Source organism: Dendroctonus ponderosae, unplaced genomic scaffold, assembly GCF_020466585.1.
Source record: "Dendroctonus ponderosae isolate FM_Combo_2020 unplaced genomic scaffold, Dpon_F_20191213v2 Dpon_F_20191213_3, whole genome shotgun sequence".
NCBI lineage: Eukaryota > Metazoa > Arthropoda > Insecta > Coleoptera > Curculionidae > Dendroctonus > Dendroctonus ponderosae.
Window position 1 is genome coordinate 5,523,046 of NW_026018508.1, and position 24,610 is coordinate 5,547,655.

Consider the following 24,610-nt stretch of genomic DNA (forward strand, 5'->3'; position numbering starts at 1 on the left):
CATATTGGTAATATCGAAGGTTTTTTATTTTTCAAAATTTTTGGGCGGTTTTACGTTCATAATTGCATTAATGGTGTGTAACCTAGTTACTTGGAGGATAAAGTTTTGTGTCGCATTATTTTGTCTTTGTAGCTCTTTCTCTCATACGCCCGGAATCATAATAACTCACCTTTGATTTTTACTTTTAATTCTTAATAAAACCTGGAAAGCAACATCAGACTATACGGAACTCTTCTAATGGACCACACTTTGCTTTATATTTATTTCAACGGGATTATATATCAGCATTAAGAAGCTTCGTTGAAGATCGGATTTACGCAACCGGCTTAAAGGTTTCAAATTACCTGCTTTTACCCAAAAATGTCATCGTTCACCCATAAACCAACACGTGATTTAAAGCCCATGTAACTCAGTCAACTCCTACAGTAGCCCAATTGGTTTCAGTAACGCATGTTATAAAGTTAACTTTCAAAACATAGACGTGCCATTAAGGCATATGATATTCCTGGCTTTACTCGGTTTCTATGTTCCAATTGGGTCGCTTTGCAAAGGTGGTATGGAAGTTAAGTCAACCAATCGTGGGCTTTCGATAGAAGAATGAGATTCAAAGAAAATCCGATAAATGTTTGACGACGTGCAACAACTTGTGTAAAAACCATTTGAATATTTGACTTCGATTTGCAGTAAACCCCACCAATTGGCTTCAGAGAAACAGATACAGATGAGATCAGTTTCATTTTACAAGCAGGTTGCAGCCTATTTCATTAGGGCTTTCAGGTTTATTAATAATCCTCGTTTTGAAATCGTCAGGAATACGGTTTGCTTACGTAAACGTTTCAAAATTTAAAGGCATGCTTTGGGTCGATTTGCAAACATCTTTGCAGGTGCAACCGTTTTCCTAAGCTCGCTAGAAAGCTTGTGCAATAGATCCGGTTAAGTTTGCTTTAAATTACTTACATTTTGTGTTAATTTATTTGCTTCAAGTTTTCAGATTAGATAATAATTATTAATTTTCTTCTATTTTAATTGACTTGGTTACATCCTCAGAATTAATTTGAAACGATTATTTTAATTAGATGTTAATGTTATATGGTATTTAGCTAATCGAAAACTGGGTGTTTTCCAATGTTGAAGTTGCGCACAGTATCTAATATGAATTACAACAGAGATTTATGTAGGAGAAAGACGGAACTCCAGTCAAGTACATTGCACTATTGAGGAAGAGCGAATGCATACATAATGTTATTGAAATATCGGTCAAATTATTAATGAGTTTTTAGACGGCGATTGCGGAACGTGTGCGATCTTTTCCATGGGCGTAGAAAGGAAATGCTGGTCAAATATTATTAAGGTTAAAGTTCGTTCAGTTGCCATTCAAGCATATGTATGTTTCGAAATTAGCATGACTAAATTACACTTCAAGTTATTTATTAACAAAAGTTGCCATCCTAGATACGATAATGGAATACATCCGGTAGAACTGACGAATTTTTACAAATATAGCTGTGGTCATCTCCCCAACTCTTCAACATTAAGGCAAAATGAAGATTTGCCCTTTTTCTCTTACTGAACCTTCTTATTTACTAATGTAATATTCTTATTTACTAAACATAATGTTTTTATATTGTTCTATCAATGCTACTGTTTTTTAAATGCATCAGTTAATCATAACCGGATACTGAAATGTTGACCAGAATCTTTCAAAAACTTTAACTAAGAAGTTGGTGTAAATCACCCTACTTGTTACCCAAGAACATGTTCATTCTATTTTGCTATTTTTCAATTAGCAAATCTAATCACATATTTGAAAGCACAGTGTAACGGCATAAATCAACCTATTGTCAAAAATTAATGGATTGCCTTAGGAATCGAGCAAAAATTTGCATTTCTGATTGTTCTCATGGTGCGTTAATGCTAATATGAAATTTCAAAACTATCTTACGCATTATTTATTAATGCAGGTTGGGAACTTGAAATGGTACAACCCAGTTGAAAAATCGATTAAGACTGGTTCGTATCAGCAGCGTAAAGTGATTTATTGCCTACCGATGTTCTGCAATTGCTTCACTGTTTTTAATAAGGAAATAAACACAATTGTACAATGAATGTGATAAAATGAATGTGCATACATGAAAAACTGAAAAAGTTCTGTTGTTTATAAGGTAGCTTTTTGTGCGATCAAAAATTTTTATTTTTTTATCTTAGATAACTTCGTACAGAGCCTAAACATCAGAAATCTATTCTGAGCGTAATTTTATTCCGTAAAACAGCTCTTAGACTTTTATAGTTTGTTCAATCGAAATTACACGTTTCTGGGCCAAAAAATGCAAGTAGTCTATGTACGTAAGTAAGAGAGTAGTCTTTAAAAAAACAACTTTTTAGTAATGCAATTATCATTTTTTGTTTTGAACCAATTGACAAAAAAATAAGGCTCATGTTTAAGCTAATTTTGCACTCGAAAAAAAATTCAGTACATCGGGTTGCATGAATGAACGAAATATCTGACGTACCTACTCAGTGAACTTCCTTAGTTGAAAATCTCTCAGAAACAGAAATTTTAGCAGAAATTCTGATTTGGGTAATTTTTTATGCAACTCTGGATATCGAATTAGCGTTTTAAATTGTCCATGAAGTTTTAGCTTTAACATGAGCTCAAGATCGTGAAAATCGGACTAAGGGCAGAAAAGTTACCGCTGCAAGACCAAAAGATAATTTTTTGAGACCACTATGTAAACAAAAGAGATGACCGAAAAATGTAATAGTCATTTTGAGCTATTTGTTTTATCTTTAAATGTTTGGTGTTGAGATCCAAAAAACTTTGTGTCCAACTAGACGCATTCCAAACTTTGCAAAATTTTGTATTTTTTCATTTGCGGCACTGTAGAAACATTATCTGAGATACTTAATTTTTATTGACACTCAAACAAAAAACAAATGAAGCTCAATAATGTTTCAAATAGACACCAAATCGCTTGTCGCAATCATAATTTATCCAGTTCCAAAATTAAGAAAAATTTAGCTGTGTAACTTTCATTCTGTTGAGTTTAGATGGATATAATATCATATTGTGTGTATCAAAATATAAAATATGTCGAAAAAACAAAAAATATTGGTGAAAATGTATCTGTGGAAACCGGCTCCATTTTTTTAAATTGTATTTATTTAAATATGTATGTTCATTCTTCTTATGCCTGAATACAGGAATCGACTGTTGAACATTTACCTTTCATGTTTGATCTATTTTTTCATTTCTTTCTTTCATTCACATAATACGAACATTGTGAAGGGATGGTGTTGAGATACTGACTGAGACTGAGATTATTAGCTCTTTACGGAAAGCTGCATTCGGTCAAGTGAATGCCCAATAATATTTGAAATAATAATCACTATGTAATATTATGTCTTTCACCGTAACGCCTAATAGAATCATACATCGTTTCGGAATGGGTTTTTTTCAATTTTTTTATTAGTAATTGACTTTCACTTAAATATTCGGAAATCCATATTGACTGCTTTAGTTTTTACTATTTCATATGTATTTTTTGTTTATATAATATCTACAGTATCCATAGTTTTACTTGAAATTTACTCGTTTAGAAATAATTCTGCCTAATCAAGTAGAAACTGTTTTCAACAGTTTTAACTATTTCCAATAAATTTATCATATAATCGTGCCAATCATTCAGTTGAACAAAAATAAAGGTAATGTTTTCAAAAACATGCTTTAGACGTTTTCTTGCAAGATATACTTATACAAGTATGGTTTTTTCTAATTAATTTGCTTACTTGATATTACTTTTCTTATAAATGAACGAATTGAAATGAGAACTTTCAATGGAAATATTTAATGAAAACTAGAAGAAAAGTGATTTATTGAGAACACAAGGCAGAATAAACGCAAAAGTGAATTTGGTATGTTGTTAATTGGACAAATTGTGTACTTTTTTATTTGATTCTTCTGACTAATTTCTATATATGATTAAGTAAAAATAATATTATATTAAGACAAAAAGTTTGATTAAAGCAATAGTTCAACAAAAATGTGTTAAATCAAAAAACATTCTTGTATAATCGACGGATTGCAAGATCTCCACCATGTCAATCCCGATACTGACAGCAATTTACAAGTAACTTTTTCAAAAAATCCGCAGTATTAAATATTTGGAGAGGCATTTTTTTACGAAAAAAAATTACAACTAATCGATTAATTTTATGAAACCACAGTTAAGATAATAGTGGTTCGAGAAAGCTATAGGCTTGCATAGGACAATCGCAGATTCGCGTAAACAAAATTGGTACGGTGCATTGCCCGACTGCGGAAAGAAAGTGCAAAAAACGCATTTGCGGAATGTTACAGAAAAGTGGAGAAATTAAAAATAATTATCGCTATTATTGTGCGCGCGGTGTTATGCCGCGTTATTCAATAGCTTGTGGGCTGGTTTGGAAATACATAAATCCCACATTTTTCTCATAAATTCCAAATTAGTAAAGGAAGCTTGGCAGAAAACGTGTTTTAGAAAAACTGGAGTATTTTTGTAATAAGCAAGTATTTTTGAAACTCTTAAGATGCATTTGGAGCCCTTTGTATAAACATATTGCTTTGTAAGTGCAACCAGGTGCAACAGTGTTGTTTTTTATTACAAATTTCTTAATAATTTCATAAATGGCCTTTAAGCGCAAATATAATGTCGATATTTGTAAATTATTTTATTACCTATGTTAGTTAACCTTCAATTGCGCAACTAATATCTGAAATTTTTGTTTGGCAGACTGTATAAATGAGTTTTTCATATTGATGATGTAGGCAATTATTTCGTATTTTACAACATTAACTTTCTTTCAATTCAAGTCCACTCAGTGTGCCCTTGAATGGGTTTAAATGATTTATTGGGCAGGCAATATTCATTACCTCAACAGCTTTTATTGGTGGAAATAAACGTGTGCTTTTTTACTTCCAGACCCGAAATGATGGCTGAGTAAAGTAGTATTTGTAAAGATCGTTGGCCTCACATAATATTCCATTTTTAATAGTTTTTTTTTATAATTTCAAAAGTGGATGGGCGAAAACTTGAAACTTTTATTACTGCCTAACCAAACCTATATAAAATCGATAATCGTTTACGTAACAGTGTTTGACCATTGAAATCACAATATATGTGCTATTAAATAACTTTCAAAACATCTAAACAACATATTTTGTATATTCCAAAAATCAGACCGGTTGAGTTTAATTGGAGTATAGTAATTAGTTGATTATGTTAACGTCTAAGCTAACATTCGGATAAACATCTAGATCTAGATGCGTGACGTGCTATTGAACATATGGTTAGAATTTGTGTGATTTTGTGGTTCGTGTCATCAACTTTTGCAAAATCCATTATGAACTATTAACGAAGACTATTTTGTTGAAGTTATGAATATGAATTTTAGGAGTCCTGATATCAATTAATTATTTTAAGTCTCGAAACTAGTAAAACGAACGAATAATCCTACTTTTTAATTCATAGAAGCAACATCAGGAAAAAAACACCTTTTTTGTGCTGTTTTATTTAATATTATTTATCATTTGAGCAATTATATACATGTACATGACATCATTTATTGTTATTAGTACTTCAACAATTACTCACATTATTGTTTTTAGAAGTAAATGATGTAATAGACTTAGTTCGTAATTAACATCATCGAGCCATATTGTGGGTAGTCATAAATTAAGAAAATTGGGTTTGGTTGTCTTGCAGTTCTTGTTCGATGCGATTCTTGCAAAATCCATTAAAATAGTTCTAAATGCTTTTTGCAAGTTATGCTCTGGAACCAAAACTGCATCAACTCCATTTGTATAAACCGATTCCGGACGTAGTTCCTTTGATTAGGAAGACGCTAATAAAATTCATTAAATTCGGAATTGCGGAATTAATATTGAACATTTCTATTGCACACTACACGCTTTTATGTTAATCCGTTTATTTTTCGATCGGTGACTGTATACAAAAAATAACTTTCCTGATTTCAAATACACCGAGCTCCAAGATTTTTCTTCTCTCATCATTGAACACAACAACCAATTTCACGGTCACGGACTCTGGTAGATTTATTTCAGGTATTTGGCTGCGTTGTATAAAATATCGGTATTTTTGTCGTTACACGGATGTTAATCACAAATTTTATTGATCGCCCTTCGTTTACACAACGATGTTTTGTTTTGTTTTTCCAACAGGAACTCAAACTTGTGCACACACGTACGATGGTATTTATAACTAACACGTTCATGTGAAGGTCTTTAATAATATGGATTAAGTTTCCGCGTTTCTGGATAGGTTTAACAACCACCAGTTGAAGCACACATGTTTAATTGATTTTCGCCCACCTGAATAGTCGCTACTCAATTGCTTTACAAAATCTAGCCAGGTCTTCCAAGTCTTTATATACTGCAAATGTTGTCCTCACGGAATAAATTTTAAATTTTTTTTATGATTTTTAAATGTGTTTTTAGTGTAAATCATACTAGACTACCGCACTTCTCGGTGTACGATGGCGAAATATAAACCAATTAACTAAATGTTTAATTAATTGCAAATTTATTTGATTTCATTGACAAGAAAAATAGCAGTATTCAATTGCACAAGACATGTATACCTGTACATGTAGCAAGTTGCCCTGGGCTTTATTGCTACGGTGATTGTTTACGACGCATAAAGACAAAGTGCTACGTATTTCATAACGCAAATTGAAACAAGTCAATTCTCAATAACAGCGGCTAAACAAAGGACTTTTTAATCGATATAATAAGCGGCTTTGAGTGCTGATGAAACCGCATAGTCAAATCGAAAGATTTTCATCCGCCGAAAAAGCCATCAGAAAAATTATGCCACGAAAAACACCGATTGCTCTTTGTTTCAATTACCAGTCGGTTTTTATTGTTAATATTCGCTTCAACTTTTATAGCGATTCTTAATCCTTTGATTAACCAATTTTTCTTTTTTTTTGTTCATCGATCTGGTTTATTCAGGAGTCAAAGTGGTAAAATGGAATTAATGGTAGAATGGTAAAGTAAGTTAATATTAGCCAATCTTGGAGCCGTCACTTCATGTAGTAGAGAGATTCGAGATTTAACTTCAGTACAACAGAAATGTTTGCAAATTTTGGCACAGCTAATTGGGATCAATAACTCTTGCGCCATGTCATGATAAGAAAGTGGTAGGAATCCGACAAAAAAGAACAAGGGGAAAGATAATTTCCCATTTAATATCAGAGAGATGAAAATCTATAAGCACTTAATGAAGCAATTAACGCTTCATCAGCTTCTTGAGAAAATTAGCATAGAATTCAAGAGATCTCTTTCAGAGTTATTAACGATTAGACCAACATCGAACCACGTCGGCAAGTTTATGCAGAGGAGATTGGATCGATTGCAATATCTGCAAAAAATTACTTAAGGCTACTATTATTTCTTCAGGGTTGGCTTGAAGAATATGTATGCTTGAATTAAATGTGAATAATGTGAGAACATTATGTTGCCTTTGTATACTTTTAGTTTACTTCAGAGTGAAGCTTTATGGGTGATAAAAATTGAAATAGTTCTTAAGTTTTCTGCTTGTGTTGCTTGTCCAGAGCTTAATTCTGCTCGGACCTGCTTCCAAAGCTTTTGAGCTTTTGAATATGTTTTAAATTCCTTTGGTTTTCTTGAGCAGTTGACTCTTTTTGCATCTTTAACAGGACGTAGAAGAGACATTACATCAAAGTTCACATCTCAATATGAAAAAATTATGAGAGCGAAATATTTTGAACTAAATACACTCAACCATTTTCGTTCAGTTAAATTCACAGCATCATTTTTAGTGAGAGCTTTTTCATAGTATACAACATTTTATCCCTTTGGAACACTTGGAGCAACTACGAGGACATTTTCTTTAAAAATCGCCGATCTAAAATGATTCGCAAATTTCACTATTTACTTGGTTAATCATTCTGCAAAGCTCATCGAACCTGGTCTCAATGAAATTGCATCCTTATGGTCGGTCGGATCTCACACCTCTCGATTTAGCATGGTCTAGATTTAGCTATCACCAATAATTACCGTTGGGTCATCGGCCAGACCGAAGAAAGTAGTAGTGTTATGCCTAGGATGGTGCAACTTTCCAACTGTCGAAGTTTAAGCGAACTGTTAATCCGGCAGGCACAGTTATAGTTTCGAAATTGGCTGTCAAGGGTATTTAAACTCGGGTTTTACAGTTTTTTTTCGCTTTAGGTTCTTAAAGCTCGAACTGTTCTTCAGCAAATTGGGGTGCAGACTTAATGTCTTCGCTTTAGTTGTGGCCGAAAGGTGTTTTTTCCAGTGCGTTCTAGGTATATGAAAGCAATTGGTTACATTTTGTATTTACTAGTTTTAGGCTCAGGCTGTACGGATGTACTGAATCACCAGAATATGCAAGAGAGCGTGAAATGAAATTGTTCAATTGAATATAAAGTATGGAATTCAAACCTGTAAACGTTTACTTAGAGTATTTCGTCCGTATAGTTTTAATTGACAGAAACTATACTGGTTCGTGACTCGAATTAAGATGTTGGAACTCAATGTAACTGTATGTTTCGTGGGTTTTCTACGGATTCATGATGTTGTGCAAATTAACCGAACATTAAGCTGCACCGTTATCTGTATTTAATAAAATATAAGCATGCTTTTTAATTTTTCATTTCTTTTGGTTCTTTGATTAGCAGTTGTTTTTCGAAAATTGTTGAATCATTTCCGCTATTCATTAGAGCAAAATCATGTTTAGATGTGCGATAAATAAAGTTCTTTATTTCCTTTGTATGGTTCTGGGTTTAGATATACTAATGGAAAATGGATATTTGTACATTATTATTCTTTATGGAAGTGTTTTCAGGCTGAGATTTCTGGAAAATTATAATAGTTGAATAGTTCAAATTTATTTCCTTCCAAATTTACAATAAAGTTTTTTTGGTTGAGATAAACATGTGAGTTTGAAATTTTCGAGGGTTTTTATTCGTTATAGCTTAGATATCCTAAAAAATAAGTTGAATCGATATCACTTTAGTTGCTGGTTACGTCTGTGCCATTTTGCCATTTAAGTTTCTTCAGCAGTATTTATATCTGCTCTTTACTGTTTTTCTACTTTCAAACTTTGACTCCAGTTGTATATTTGACGTATATAACACCATGCTCAATTGCATTTAGCCAGATGCTCTCAGAAAATTCTAAAAGTGTTGATGGATCTTGCATTAAGAGAAGAACAAAACATTTGTATAAAGTTAATATGAAATCACAGAAATACTAAAGACAATAATGATCCTTTTTAATAAACCACTCATCAAGAGAAATGCATTCTTGTATTATTTCGTATTTGTCACTATTTCGTTCAATTAAATAATTATAGAAAGCGCTTCCTCAATAAACAAGTTTGATGATGTGCGTGTTATATTCCTCTGTGCTGCCAACATTATTATCTAAAATTATGTCTAACATATATAATTATGCGTATAATTCTATTCCAGCGATTCCTTCAATGAAAACGAAATAATGATACTGTTTCGATTTGATTCGATCGCTCAAAGGTCTAGGGGATAATACCAATAATAGTATAGATGCGTGTGCCATGTGGGGTATCTTTTATGCGCCGAGCAGCTGCTTGAGTCAGATTTTTACCTGGGCATGGCAAGATGTCCCGAATAAGTGGCATTAAACCCCCACATTGAAATAATTTGCAAAATAACCAGTGTTTAGCGTGGATGTTGCACCTACGTACAGTACTTTTGTGTTCAGGTCGGTATTTTTTTAACAAAAAATCCATGATAATAAAATTCTTACAGCTTTAGATCTCAAAACGATCAAGCCAAATAAATTTTCTCTAATATGTGTGTTTCTCTCCTACACATATCACCTGATATACCTGTTTCTCTCCCACTGTGGCTTGCATCTGCCAGTTTTCTATTATATCTCCTTTTTGCTCTTTATCTGCCCTCAATGCAAGACCTTTTTTCAGCCTCGGGCATTTAAGGTTTTTTCCATCGGGTTGCTCAAGTGTTCCAAACATCTGCCACGCGACCAGACGCATGATACCTGGTCGAGACAGTAATTTGATTGTTTTTTTCTGTCCTAATTAACTGGATTGTTTGAGATTGTTGAAGAAGGAAAGCAAACGGCATTTTTTAACGGATGGTAAAACAATTCCAGCCGATTTAAGTTCAAAGACTTCAAAACCCATCAATAGAAAGCATTGGCTCAACTCAGGTTGCATTCGCTCATCAGCTGAATAACATATAGTCTGAAAGCGAAGTACATACAGAAGTCAATTGTGTAAAAGTGAAAACTTGAACTCCGAACCAAGGGAAAAGAAATCGGGTGGGAAGCGATCAACGGGGAAGTGCATCAAACCTCGATTTAAAATGACTGTAATATTATCAAAAGGCGATAAAAATTACGAGAATTTGTGAAGCAGAAAGCCGTGAAAGTTTGTAATTTTTTTATGGAAAATCACAAAATAGTATTTTCAATGGCCAGTAAGCTGTAATTGGTGATGAATTTCACAGATTACTTCATAAACATGACAAAGTGCTTATTATAAAATCAATCTTAAATTTTTACCCGACAGAAAAACTGGTTTTAGTTTTTGTGCTGTTTTTAATTGCCGAATAAAATGTTTACAACCGCTTTGCATATGGTTTTCACCTCGAACATTGAGTTTTATCATTAAAATAACTTGTTGGCTACTCAGATGGTAATTATGGGTCTTATTTGTGACAAGAATTGATTGAGTAAAAGAGAACCATTATTGGTTGATGTCTAAAAGCTTTTGCGATCTCATTTGCGTTAATTTAATTATACTAATCATTACTTTACAATTATCTTTTCCAGTAGTAATTACGTTCTCTATAATTACCTCAATAACAATAATAAAATTATAAAAGAGAACATAATTACATATGAAATACCCATTGAAACTAGTTGAAAAGGATCAACGCTACTGCGCATTTATTACAAGAAAATCTAAAATTTTTAGGCAATAAAACGCAACAAAAAAGTTTAGTTGGTACGAACAATTCCTAGAATACTACCAGACTTTGTTGAATGAACAATTTTAGAAGTGCTTTGTTCTGCTTTTATAAATAACACAATTGATCGAACGATACATTCCCTGATAGCCCGACTAGCTTTTGAACCACAAGAATGTCTCTTAATGGCACATTTACAAGGATTTAATTTACTAGTTGTTTCGCTTTGTTTCTTTATCTGTAGGATGTTTCGTTGTCCATACATTGACTTACACATTTAAAGCTAAATAAACTGTGTATTTATTAATATAAACGTAGAGTATTATTCTTTTGGCAGAATTAATTGAAATAAATATAACGAATGTATTATGTATATTGTGTGCTCATCCTGCGTGTATAAAGCACTGCATGATGCCTTTAGATTTGCTCTCTGAGGTAATTTTCTAACTCTTATTAATTAGGATTTCACCGTTTATTTATGACGTATAATTTTTAAGCTTGTGGAAAAATTTAACATATTTATTTTTGAAACCAGATGTTGTCATCAGAACCGAAGTTTTCCAAATGTACTACTGTAAGAATATGCAAATGAGCCAAGTTAAATTGCAAAAAGCTCGACTGTTTTAATGGTTTAATTAAACAACTAAAAATTTATTAACAATGGGTATACCCATATTAATGGAGTTACCATATATTGGGCATTCATATCGTCATAAAAGCATTTCACAGATTAGCATATCGACTATACCTCAAAATTCAAAGTCGGCATGCTAATTATCAACGATTTGAGGTCATATCCGCTTTTTTTTATCAAAACAAGACGCTTCAACCTAGATATACGAAGGTATCGTGAATTTATTTAGCTGGGTCGTTCGCCAAGTCAATGAACCTTCACACATTTCACATTTCTTTTGCGATATCGTGTTTACATAAACGGCAGTTTTCGCAATAATTATAAGATTAAAATCGAAAACTGAATCTTAAAAAAAAACTAGTTTAGAGATTTCCAAGATGTAGCAGTTTCCATAAATTTTATCGCACAAGATAAGCCAGAATATAAAATTTTCTGTCAATCACCAAATTTCGCCATTACTTCAAACATCTAAAAGCGGAATCTCAATTGAATTTCTTCATCAAATCTAAAAGCAGCTAGTGTCTTGCTACATTTTAAATATTCTTAATCTTGCGTGACATGTACGAGATGATCATTTATGTCCAAATTAATTAAGAAGTGTTTGTACATCGCGATTTCGTAAACGTTTCCGTTATTAAGCGACCTCGCCTGACCCCATGCGAATCCAAAATTTCTTCATACCTTATTAAAGGAGGTCAAGAGAGAAAGATTCATATAGTACATTCGCGGTCAGTAGCATGTATTCGTTTCATTCACACACAGAGAAGGAAGCAGAAAAGCAATTTTCACATTTCCAACTGTATTGATTGAATAAACAGTAATCAAATAAACGAGTATAGAATTTTTGAGCAAAGAGCAAGTAGAAAGTTTGGAGCCCTTAATACTTAATACAAGCATCAAGTACTATTGCGCAAATATATTCAAAAGAGTAAAAATGCCGTTTGTTTGCATGAAATTATGTGCAGATAAAAATGAAGCAACTATATTTCAATGTAATTACCAGATATGATTGCATATTTATCGACATTCCAATTAATTAAGTGTTGATGAACAAAATTCCCAATAATCCTTACTATTTGAGTCGGGTTTGTGGCAATATTCAAGCAGTAATGATTTTTCCATATCTATTTCGAAACCTATACGTTTTTTTAAATCATTATCTACTTTATGTGTTCGGTATTGAAATTGTGCGCATTATACACTTACGTCCTAAGTATTTTTTTATCAAAAACCCAAATTATTGAACGATTACTTATGATGTTAATATCAATTGTATTAAATCAAAATTATTATTATAATTGGTATGGGTTGCGAGCTGAAATATTATTTTTTACACACGAACAGAATTCTGTGCAATGTGTGGTCATTTTTCACGATTTTATCAGTTCCTCAATCTATTTAAAAGCTTACTGTATGTCTTAGCCAAATCCAAAGTTTGACGATGTTGACAAAGCTTTATCTTAATTATTGGCCAACAATTTTCCGAATCTTGGTATAATCCGCAGTACCAGGTGTGTTTGTTCTAACATTTTGCAAACCACACCCTTGACTGCTTATTGCTTGATTAAACATGAAAAACATTCATTAGAAAAGTTTACTTTTTGTAGTTTTGTATGCTTGTGTCTGATTGAGGCTGATTTACTCTCTTAATATAGAGCTGTTACCAATAGTATGATGATTTATTTTTATAAAATTATTACCTTTTTATTTTTTAAGTCTTCTGCAGTTATATAGCGATTTATGGAGTTAAATGTTTTATACACACTCAAAGGATAGAATAGGATGAAAGCGAGAGCGAAGAGAAAAATATAATTTGAAAACAGTTTTGTTTAACAAAATTATTCCAATTGAAAATCTCGCACAAAATTTACTTTTCTTGAAAGCAAATGTTGACATCAATTAAAATTATTCAAGAATCAAAGAATCGACCAACACTTTCCACTGACTACAAAGTGATTTAGACAGTTTTAGGCAAAAAAATAAGCAGATAATGAAAAGAATGATTCTAATATTAATCACGAGAGGAATACTAGAACACTTAGAATTTGCACATAAATCTTGCCAGCTTTTATCTAAGCATCTTTGTAATACGAAAGTCAATTGAAGAATAACATCGATTATTATTATACAAGGCGTTTAATTAATAATGTCAAAAAGTAATGGTCCATAGGAAATATTTTCACTAATCTTTGATAACCGCTGGAAGTCGTATCTTTATATGCAAAGGAGAAACAATAAATTGAAATAATTCGTAGATGAGAAAGAAGTGGTTCATGTAGATATTGTTTTGAGATCGGATATAATAAGGGCATCCAATTTAGTATTTATTTCTGATAAAATTAGAGCGAGACAAAAACAAAGATCTGCAATTTTACGAATCACTGTACCTTTTCAGTGTATCAATTTAACTTGTTTGATAGTTGTTCTGAGTTGTTTCAGTTTCTTATAGTCTTCTCCAAAAAAACAAAATAAAACCCCATTCTTGTTTCTTTCTTTTCTTGTTTTGAATTTGCTTCAATATTCGTCTTAGCTATGTCGACATAATCCTATTTGAAAAATTATTATCCATTTAACTAGCGTTTTTTATTACTTAAGTCGTAAATAAATTACATTTTATGAAGAAATGTAATTAATCGTCAATTGTTTAATTTGCTGTTTACAAAGCTGATTTTATTTAATTGAAAACGCGTAGACGCAAGTAACCCAGTAGCTCCCCCTAAAAATGCAATAATTTTAAAAGCAAACTTTGAAAAGCGAAATTTCCTCAAATGTTGCAACTTTGTTGATAACAGCAAGGGAAGTTGGGTGGAATCCTGATATTTTGTACCCATTATTGTATACTTGGAAACGAGATCAGACTGAAAAAATATTCGTATACTCGATGGCAAAGGCAAGACATTCCGTTTTTAAGTTAAACTTAATGGACTTCTCGCACATTACATGTCCGATGGATTCGCGGAAAACACAACAGCGTCCTCGTCTAGGCCAAATACTATTAACATGTAGTTAGTAGTTATAATAGCGCATAGATATGCGGAAGTGCCCCAGATTGCGCGCGACCGCCGAAGTCATCGACTGGAGCTAGATCAGGCTGGTGCGGCGGCCAAGGCTGCTGCCGAAGACTTCCGTGATCGATGCCGCACGCCTCAGGACCTTCCCACCAAGGCCTTGAAATGAAGATGACAGCGATTGAGCACTGCAAAGCCATACGGTAGACTAGCGATTGAATCAAGAGGATTTATTTTGTTTTGCAAATGGCTCCAGACTGGCTTATTTTATTTGGTGCTCGGCCTAGAGGCAAATAGCCTTTTCATGTCTTCGGGAGCTGCGTGTTATTCTGCATTTCGTATTTGTTTCCTTAAAGTAATAACCGTGTCGAATGTTTTCAAGCAGTCGACAGATTGATTGCAATTCGACGGTGTTCTCTTCGTAAGTAATAAAAATTTAAATTGCACCATTATTTTTGTATTTACATAAGAAAATTGGATTTGATGTTTGGATTGCTTTTCTCCATGTAATAACAAATCGGCCAAATTAAGCGCAAGAAAGCACCATCATATAACCAGTTGCTTAAAATGCTGTGCAGTTTTCGTAATTTGCTTTCAGGCGCCGATCGACGCAAGGCTTTTAAGCAGCTGCAAATGGTTTCATTATTTACGTCTGCCAAATTAACAGAATTTTATAGTTAAAGTATTTTCTTTAAAAAACCGAAAAATCAAAAGGAAAGATTAATAGATAAGTAACAGGAAAAGTGGAGTAAGTTCACAAATAAAGCAACACCAACAGAAAGGTATTTGTCCATAAAATCTAATGTTTCGTCAACCATCTGCAAAGAGGTAGCAAAGGTAACGAGAGATAATTTTTGAAATTCCAGAAAATAGTAAAATCTTCAAATGTTGGCTGCTAAGCACTGGACGGATTTTGAGATATTAAAGATGATTTCGGATCGCATAATAAACTGAAACAAACAGAAAGAAAAAACAAATAAATTGTGTTAATCTTGAGCAAATGCAAAACACTACGGATTCAATAGACTTAATTATTTTTATCAAGTTCACAATTTTTCTAACTGCATGTGTAGCAAAATGAATGGAAAAAGAATTTCAACTGTTGCTTTTTTATGGCAATTTTCATCATACGTAATCGTCCATGGCCCAAAATGAGCGGTTTAATTATTTAAACTACATTTGAAATTGAAAATCTTAAACAGAAGCCATTTCATTGTCAATGACTAAAAATTAAAAAATCATGACAAAATCGAGGCAATTTCCACGTGTAACTTACACGTGGAAATTGTTACCCAAACTACTACAAAGCTTTCCTCATCTATCACAACAGTATTTTGACCGCCTTTACTCTGTACTAAAACTAAACGCATCGTGCGAATTTCAAATTTGACAAATACCTACAACTGAAATTAAACAATTCGTTTGTGTTAGAGCGATATAAATGCACGCATCCTACACTTTCAATGATTTTCCATTGATTAAGATTGTCTCATTAATTCCAGTCGCACGTTGGTTTATTAAAAATCCGATTTTTCTCGCTTCAAGGCAAGGTTACCACAAACTGGGTCAATATGAAATTGAATCATTATAAATCAGTTACAATTGTGTAAAAATAAAATCTATTGCAACTGCATTAGGTGTATATATGCGCATGCACATTTCAACATTCATCTCCACGAAATGCATATCTAGATATACACATTTATGTAATTGATTATTGCCAATCGGTAAAAACGTCAAGTACTTGTTAATAAATGGGAGAATTTTACAACCAATTTTACTGTATTTCTCGGAAATCTTATCTGCAATGTGATCTCAAAAACCAAGAAAAACATTTTGATGGAAATGATCTTTTTATTATTAGTTTAGCTTACTTAACTTTATACACTGCACTGCAAATTGATCCCATATTTTAAATATTTACTAACCTTTCACTGTTAAAATTTTTGCATTCATGCTCCGATTTCAATAGCTTTTTTACCGAATCATAGCTCAATTCTTGTACATTTCATACAAACTTCACATTCTTGAGATATATTCGTTTTTTTATGATCTGTCACATTTCTCACAACTTTTCTTGTTATTCCCAAGAAAACTGTGCAACCAAAAGTTGTTTACCAGTTAAAACTTTATTTATTTTGTGGCCCTGTCATTTCGCAAAGAAATAAAATAAAAAACAATATCCATAGGCCTGAAAATAAGAACACCCTATCCTTAGGAAAGCAAAAACGTTACCAACTTAGCTGAAAGAGCACATAGAGTGACAAAGTAAACAGAGCTATCAACTTGTAATGATATGTTTTTCGAACAGCCGTTTTGTCCGAAAATTTCTTCGCAAATTAAAATAAGTTTAATTTTGCGAGGAAAATGTTACCGCTTATAGAAACAATTATATTTCTCGAATAGCTCAAGTTAACAGACGATTAAAGAACCAAATTACTCAGAAGACATCAGGCTATAACATCGAATGCCGTTTTTTTCTCTCTGAGCAACCCCATATTGTTCGCAGATGTTTTTGCTTATCGCATAACATAGATTTTGTGCATGAGTATAATGCTATGATTCGATAAAAAAATCTATTAAAATTAAATCAAGTCCTGAGTAAAATATTTACAGTCAAAAGTTAGGGAATATTTAAGCTTTACGTTAAATGTGGGGCGCAGGGTATATTTTACTTTAATACGTGGATAAAACATCCATAGAAAAAGGTTTATAGATACGCTGGTTAAACGAACGTATTGATGATTAATAAAATGAAAGGTACCTACCTACAATAACAAAACTATTTCAACTAAAAATAGTCAAGAATCGGTAAAGTTTGACAAAATTTGAACGTTTTTAATAACTTTTTATTATAATATAAAAAAAATAAATATAGTTAATTGTATTTAAAATTTATAATATTGCTTTCTTAATAATCAGGTATAAAAAAGGTTTAGAAGTAATTTAAACATGAAAGCCCATTTGAGCTTATTGGTTTTGTATTATGTGTGCCATTATTTAGATATACGGTTTTATTATTAATGAGGGAAATATTGCAACCATACCTGTAACGTACCAATTTGGTATTGCAAAGCGATTTCGCCGAGTACCTATAACAAACATAATGGTCGTGTTTCAAAACAGAATTCTAAATACGACCCGGTCATTGAAAATATCGTTAAAATCTGGCACCTACTTGAGATTGGCAAATCTCTGAGTGTTGCAAGTGGCTCGGTCTCTGCTTGAATGTAGGGAACAAAAATAAAATCAATATTATGTACATACGTGTATATACAGACAGAAGGTGTTGCCAATCTTTTCCAGTGCCAGTTTTAGAGTCTATTGTGCAAAAGAGATACTTTCAAGCTAATGAAGTACGCAATATGGAAATTGGATTAGAAATGTATTTCGCAGCTTTGTGCTTGATGGCAAGAATATGGAAATGAGGATAATCTAGATAACGAGTTAGCAAAATTGAAAGCAAACGACTTATTCAAATCTGGTGTGTTTTGTGATCCTTTCATAATTTCTAACATTTCAGCTGATGAGTATTTCCTTTCAGTTTCGCATATCAGTTAACTTATTTTTGTACTTTTGGTTTTTTTATCAATGATTTAAACATTTCCCAATAATGCATGTTTGATTAAGATAAGTCCAATATTGACTATATTTTTCAGATATGTGCAAACAGTTTAAAATGCTCAGTACAGGTATTGCACAACTCGTTGATCTTTCTATTTATGTTTCCCAACTTGCCCTAATCTCAATATTTGCTCTCAAACCTGTAAGAGACATTATTTCTTATTAAATCCAATCACAAATAATAACTCAAAAAAGATTTTATAGAACTTCACTATACAGGGTGATTCAGAACTGGGCGCATCCCTCCTATAGGGTTACTGCGACATACTTGGAGCGTCTGGGAGAAAAATTAAGACTCTTGAAGATTAACTTTCAATTTTGCTGTTGCTTTTCTAAACTTAAAATGTATAGCAATGTCCAACGTGCATAAAGTTTACCCCTTGAGCAGCCTCTAAATATAATATGTACATTTTCTACTTATACAACGCGCTGGACAGCTTACAACTGAAAGAAGATACTGAAATAATGTAGGAAAATGTGAGAAAACTCATGAGCAACGATCTAGAGCATGTTGTGTTTGATAAAACAAGCGCCAAAACCAAGCATGGAAAGTTTTTGCTCAGATTTTTCTTCACCTCGAACTTTTGAACAAACTCCCTAGCAAGCTGTAACAGTTTGAAAAACAGCTGCTTCTCTACGACTTTTTCAACTTTTTTCACCAGAAACTTGAACAATGATAACTAATGTTGTGAAGTGATAAAACTCATGTAATGAGAGTTTACATTGATTGCAGATTTTATATCTTTGAGTAGAAATTGAATTGAAAAACTAAATTTTGAAACTTCTGCTCAAATAATCAGATGAGAAAAGAGAGTAACGCATTTACAGTTTCATCAGAAAAATGGTCCGTTTTGTTTTAATTTCATCTGTTGCCTTTGTCAATTTAGCTGCAGCAACATTGTTGCAAAATTATTAATTATTTTTTTTGCTTATATCTCAGTTTCTTTTCCGAATTATTTTTGAGCTATTTTTTCTGTAATCCCTGCAATCTTCCAAAGGAATTCCGTCAGTTTTAGATCATCCTGAATGCCCAGATTAGTTTTTTCTTTGATTTCATTTTGTTCAAAAACGTATATCGGATTTGTCCCCAGTTATTTCCTACAGCTAAATTTATTATAGTTGATTTACAATATAAGTCATTTCCATATAGAAAATGTGTACATACGTAATTAGATATGTGAAAATTTATTAGCAGCTTTTTGTTGTCAGTTTAGTAACTTATACAGTAATAACTACCGTTGCATTAAAGTTAACTTGGCAATAAATTATTTGCATACATTAGATCGGCAGACAAAAGTATCAGGATATCACTATAAAACAATAATTCTGCTAGTTGTTCGGCGGAATATAATGAAAAATGCGCTTTTGTATTTTTTCCAACTTTCAAAAACCGAGAATAATTGAGCTAATAATAAGAGAATCTAGCCAATTCCTTTTTATTTTTTTGCAAATTATACAAATGTTTGCAGTTATTGTCTGAATGTTGTCACGTAACTCTACATCTATTTATACGTGTTATCGATTATTTAATTATCTATCATTAAAAACTCGTCATGTTGAATTGTTCTCGAAATTATGTTTATTGACAATATGAGACAACATGTTTTTATTCTCTAGACATATTTATCTAAAGAATAGACATATTTGCAAGTTGAATTTATTTTAAAAACTGTAACCATTCGTTATTTGTCTTATCTTAAGTCGCCCGGGGACCGAAAATGTGCATGGGATATTCCTGTGAATACGATAGAGCGTGCACCAAGGTGTAAAACTGTTATCTATCCTAGGACGAATATTTCGAACTTTTTGCGAAATGGGATCAAGATAAGAGAGTACACACATGTCGAAAATGTTGTTTTGCAATCTTCCAGCGTTCCGTGCATGTGTGGCGTTTGGAAATCGTATTATCTCACTGCGTAGGCACCTAAATGTTACAAAATTGCTATTAATCTCGTTGAATAACGATTAATTATAATACAATGCGTGAATCGAATACTATCTATTATTAAAAATTTAATTTTCTAATTGCTTATTTCAATACGTCTATTTGTTTATCAGCGATCTGTTTAAAATTGTGTCAATAATAATAGTTCTATAACAATAAATGATTAGTTGACAAAATAATCCAAAGCACAGATATGCACACGATATAAACAATAGTCTCTGTCCATCAAGAATATAATGCACGGTTTATTTGAAGTATTGGTCCAAACACAAAGTTGATTGAAGACGAAAGAAAAATCTTCTGGACACATCAGTAATGCCTCGTGTACTACTCGTCATACATATACTGTAGTCTAATGAAGGAAAACATGAACCATGTGTAATCCTGTGCTTATTGGAAGATCAAAAACATTGCAAAAGATCGATAGACAAAATGGGCATCGTTTCGCAGCCAAATCACCTTGAAAATGCAAAAAACGCTGTCTGAGTATAACTGCAGATTCAAGCAAATAATGACTCACTTAATCCGCTGTAAATAACTGGTAATGGAAGAACAGCTCGAGCTTGAAGCCACTTTTTTCCATTTTAAATTTCTCATAAAAGCCCATCATTTTTCACGTTTCTGTTTCTTTTTAGTCGAGCTATAGCAAACCTTAACGTAAACCTTCTAAAGCTGTGTAGGCTATTGACCGACCGACCGACCTATCGTTTATAGTTAATGTACTTTAGCATCGTTGAAGCTCTTCTGTACTTGCAAACCGTGACTATTCTAGACCAATGCTTTGTGAACCCGTTTTCATAAGCAGAAACGTGTCCACAATAAGTAGCAAGATCAGTTTGATTATATTTTAATACATTAAAGAAGCGGTTGCAACTTGTCTTTTCCTGCATTACTTCGTTGGGTGTGTCTTTTTAGATGTTCCTGACTGATGGCAAGCAAAGAATACCAAATAGTATTTAACTTACGCATGGATAATTAAACAGTTCCCAGTCGAAATAAATTATTTTTATTTCTACTGCCATCTAAGTAGGTGCAATAAGATAAGGTCACCTGTTTTATTTTTCTTATTTCTCAATTTACTTTCCACGACTGAACCAGGTTATTAAAGAAAGTAATTAGTATTATTGCTAATATTTCTGCTTAAGCGACCAGCACTAAAGATGCCACCAGTGCTCTTAATTGGTATTGATTAAGATATAAGAAGCTGGCTTTGGGAGCAATTGGCAACTGTAGCTTAATTGATCATTTTAAGTGGCTTATTTCTTTGCGAATTTAGTCGTGCTATAATTAGTCGTTGGAGATTTATCGAAAAAGTATTGCGAAAAGCAAAGCCACAATAGATTAATGAAATAATATACGTCAATTTATGCATCAATAAAATGCAGTTTTCAATTTGAAGTTAAGAAAATGATTTTATTCAAGACATGTGGACAAGGATGTAATTATGTCTTCTTTGTTTCATGCCATTCATTTTTTTATCGAACAACATACTGTACTGATTGTGCATGATGTTTTGCTAATGAAGTAATAATGGAATTTATATCGAAGCAACCCGATGGCCATGCGATGGGAAATAAATCTTAAATCAATAAATAAATAAATGAGAATCTTGGTCCCCAGTCAATGAACAACGAGCAATTGACGATACAAGGACAACTCGAACTTGTAGAAGCAAAATTCATGTAACAGTTTTTAAGCAAAACAATGCCATTCACGACTAGTAATAATGATGATTTAAAGCGTTCCTTAATTAGAAGAAGTTCACGTTTCACGTTCTTTCGATCCAAAAACAGGTAAACGTAAAGCTTGATCTTTATAGAATCTTCAGGCTGTTGACCCATCGTTCAAGCCAAAATAATTTTGCAGACTTGTCTGAACTTGTATGCCGTGACTATCCTAGACCAGTTGTTCGCAAACGAGTTTTAACAGGAAGAAATATGCTCTTTTAAGGCAACCAACGTTGTTACTTGGACACTAGCGTTCTTATGGGTACAATGTTTTTTCAGCACGTTGAGAATTGCAGGACGTGATATCAAATGTTTACCTGAAAATATGCCGTCCATATGTAGATTCTAGTACGTAACCTGAATTTGCATTTTAATGTATGCATTTGAGAATTTTGCAAGTGCTAATTAAAAGTGATTGTCGCAAGCTACAAATGCATTTGTTCGTTAATGTTAATTATTGCTGAATATTGATAACAAACTAAAAAAAATGAGAAAAACATCAGTGTAATAATGCAACCATAAATGTTGAAAGAACTATGACTCAAATTGCGTTTAACGTAAAGTTTAAGTAAGTACGTAAAAAAATTTTTGGTATTGCTGTTATTGTTAATATTTATATGGCATTTTCCAAAATTGCATCTATTGCATTTAATGGGGTTAAAACAGCAAATAAAAAATGAAATGGTTGATATAAATTATACTTTTGTTTTCGTACCTAAACTGCTAGAGCTTTGTAGATTTAATGCAATGAGCCAACGATTTAATTAGTGTTTTGTTTTTAATTATATTTTTTCTAGTGGTTACTCCGTTAATTTCCCGATCCTTATTTTTGAATTATAATCACAATTATTGCCGCACTAATATTCGAATATAACGCGTTTCCTTAACCCTCAGCTCAGCTGCTAAATATTAAAGTTCTTAAATTAGTTCAATGTGCTGATGTGTTCTGCTTATGAGGAAAAACTCATTTGATAACAATTTAAGTCTCATTTAGCATTTATAACAAAAACACGAACAAAGAAGCTTGGATTGAGGTTGCAATATAATAAACGAATATGCCTTGACATCTAAAAGTAAATTTACATCAACAAAGAACTAATAATCGATCGTTTTACAATGTTCAATAAGGAATTCCATTCGTCTACTCTGGGCCGCATTCTCCATGTCCGATCTTTTCGACCCACCGAATTACGCACCGTTTTCGGGGTCAATAAATTTTTGAACCGCAAGCAAAAAGTCTTTGTTTTGCTGGTAACCCGTCCGACCAGTTTTTTGCCACTTTTTTACTGCAGCCCGCAAATGTTTATATTTATGTAATCGTTAATGATTCGGATCCCTGTACTTGCCTCTTCAGCCACTGGTAGTTTTTATTCAAACGTGTACAGGGTCCAGCAACAGGTACCGATTACAGATTATTTTTAAAGAACCCACTAAAAATGCTAAGTAATAATTGGACCGTGATGATCGAACAGTTTGTATGTTTAAATAAATTTATCTAGTTATTGCAACTATTTTTCGTACATGCTTTGCAATAAATACCTTAAGTGTACCTATTAGTTGCTCGACACCATCTGTTCGGAAATAGTATAAGATTATTTACCATTATTTGCAATAACCCTACATGGGATTCGTACACGCTTAGGCATTATTATGCTAAAGTTTAACCCAAGAAAGTGGCAGCTGGTGGCAGCTCAACGAAGGCAATTCCCGTTACGAAAATTAAATAAGTGGCAAATCAATAGATTGTTGATGTTTTTCTAGTTCAGTGACAAACAAAATCAAGAAAACTTAATTAAATGCAACAAAAACAAAGTTGTTTATTGTTATCGTTGGTGATGTAAAAAGCTTTCAAATAGACATTCTTAATGCGTTATTTCCTTCAACATTAATTTACATTAGATACAGAGCTTATAAAATAAACGGCTTATTGATTTCAACAACAAAGCACACAGTCTGTTGTTGAGATATCGTCCCTACATTTAATTAAATTCTCATCTACCACAATGTTGCACAATTGATAGGGATTTTCGCATTAGGGTGATCTCACGCCGGGCACGTAGTCTGCCACAAACAAAACAATATTTACTTGTTTGTGAATTTGAGTTGTATTTAAAAGGCAATCAAAACACTTTTAGGAAAAATGTGTGTCAATGTTCTATTGTCCAAATTTAAGTCCAATGCTTTTAAAAATGTTTGATTGCAAAACTAATTTTTCAAATTCTTAGGACGCAATTAGACGTATGTAAATCGAACATTTCAATTGGAAATAATTAATGCGCAATAGTTATTTGTAGAAGAATTTGCAATGGGCTATTAAAATGGACATAAAAGATGGGAATATAGAGATTCTGATTTCCATGGAAAAAGTTGTGCAATTTTTAGTAATCTGACTGCGCAGTTTTGTGGTTTGACTCTAGGCACGTAACCTGTGTTTACCCATTAAGCGCGTCATTAAATAATCGTCTCACTTCGTAAAAAGTCTAATGATTATAGTAAACATACTAACGAGTTTTTAGTACACAATTCCGCAAACCACCAACGTGCAAGAATGCACTTGAAATGTAAAATGGCCCTTCCTAATGTTAATTGTTTCAGCTTCAACCGCTAAATATTTAAATTCCTCTACAGTTTAGGAGCGATGATTTCACAAAAGCCAATGGTC

The 24,610-nt window shown here is 32.6% G+C and overlaps 1 protein-coding gene and 2 long non-coding RNA genes across 6 annotated transcripts in view; 1 reads left to right on the forward strand and 2 right to left on the reverse strand.

The window, feature by feature from the left end:
• Window positions 1–24,610, reverse strand: part of LOC125503896 — a 309,807-nt gene that overhangs the window by 272,946 nt on the left and 12,251 nt on the right. The window lies entirely within an intron of this gene.
• Window positions 1–24,610, forward strand: part of LOC109540294 (tribbles homolog 2) — a 66,879-nt gene that overhangs the window by 30,302 nt on the left and 11,967 nt on the right. The window lies entirely within an intron of this gene.
• On the reverse strand, window positions 15,094–17,886 carry LOC109540295. Of its 2 annotated transcripts, XR_007281147.1 has the most exons (3): window positions 17,831–17,886; window positions 17,700–17,744; window positions 15,094–15,602 (listed from the first exon to the last, which is right to left on the reverse strand). It is a non-coding gene; the product is annotated as an uncharacterized LOC109540295 (long non-coding RNA). The 2 variants fall into 2 exon arrangements; XR_002172179.2 differs by lacking the exon at window positions 17,831–17,886 and having other exon boundaries at window positions 17,700–17,818.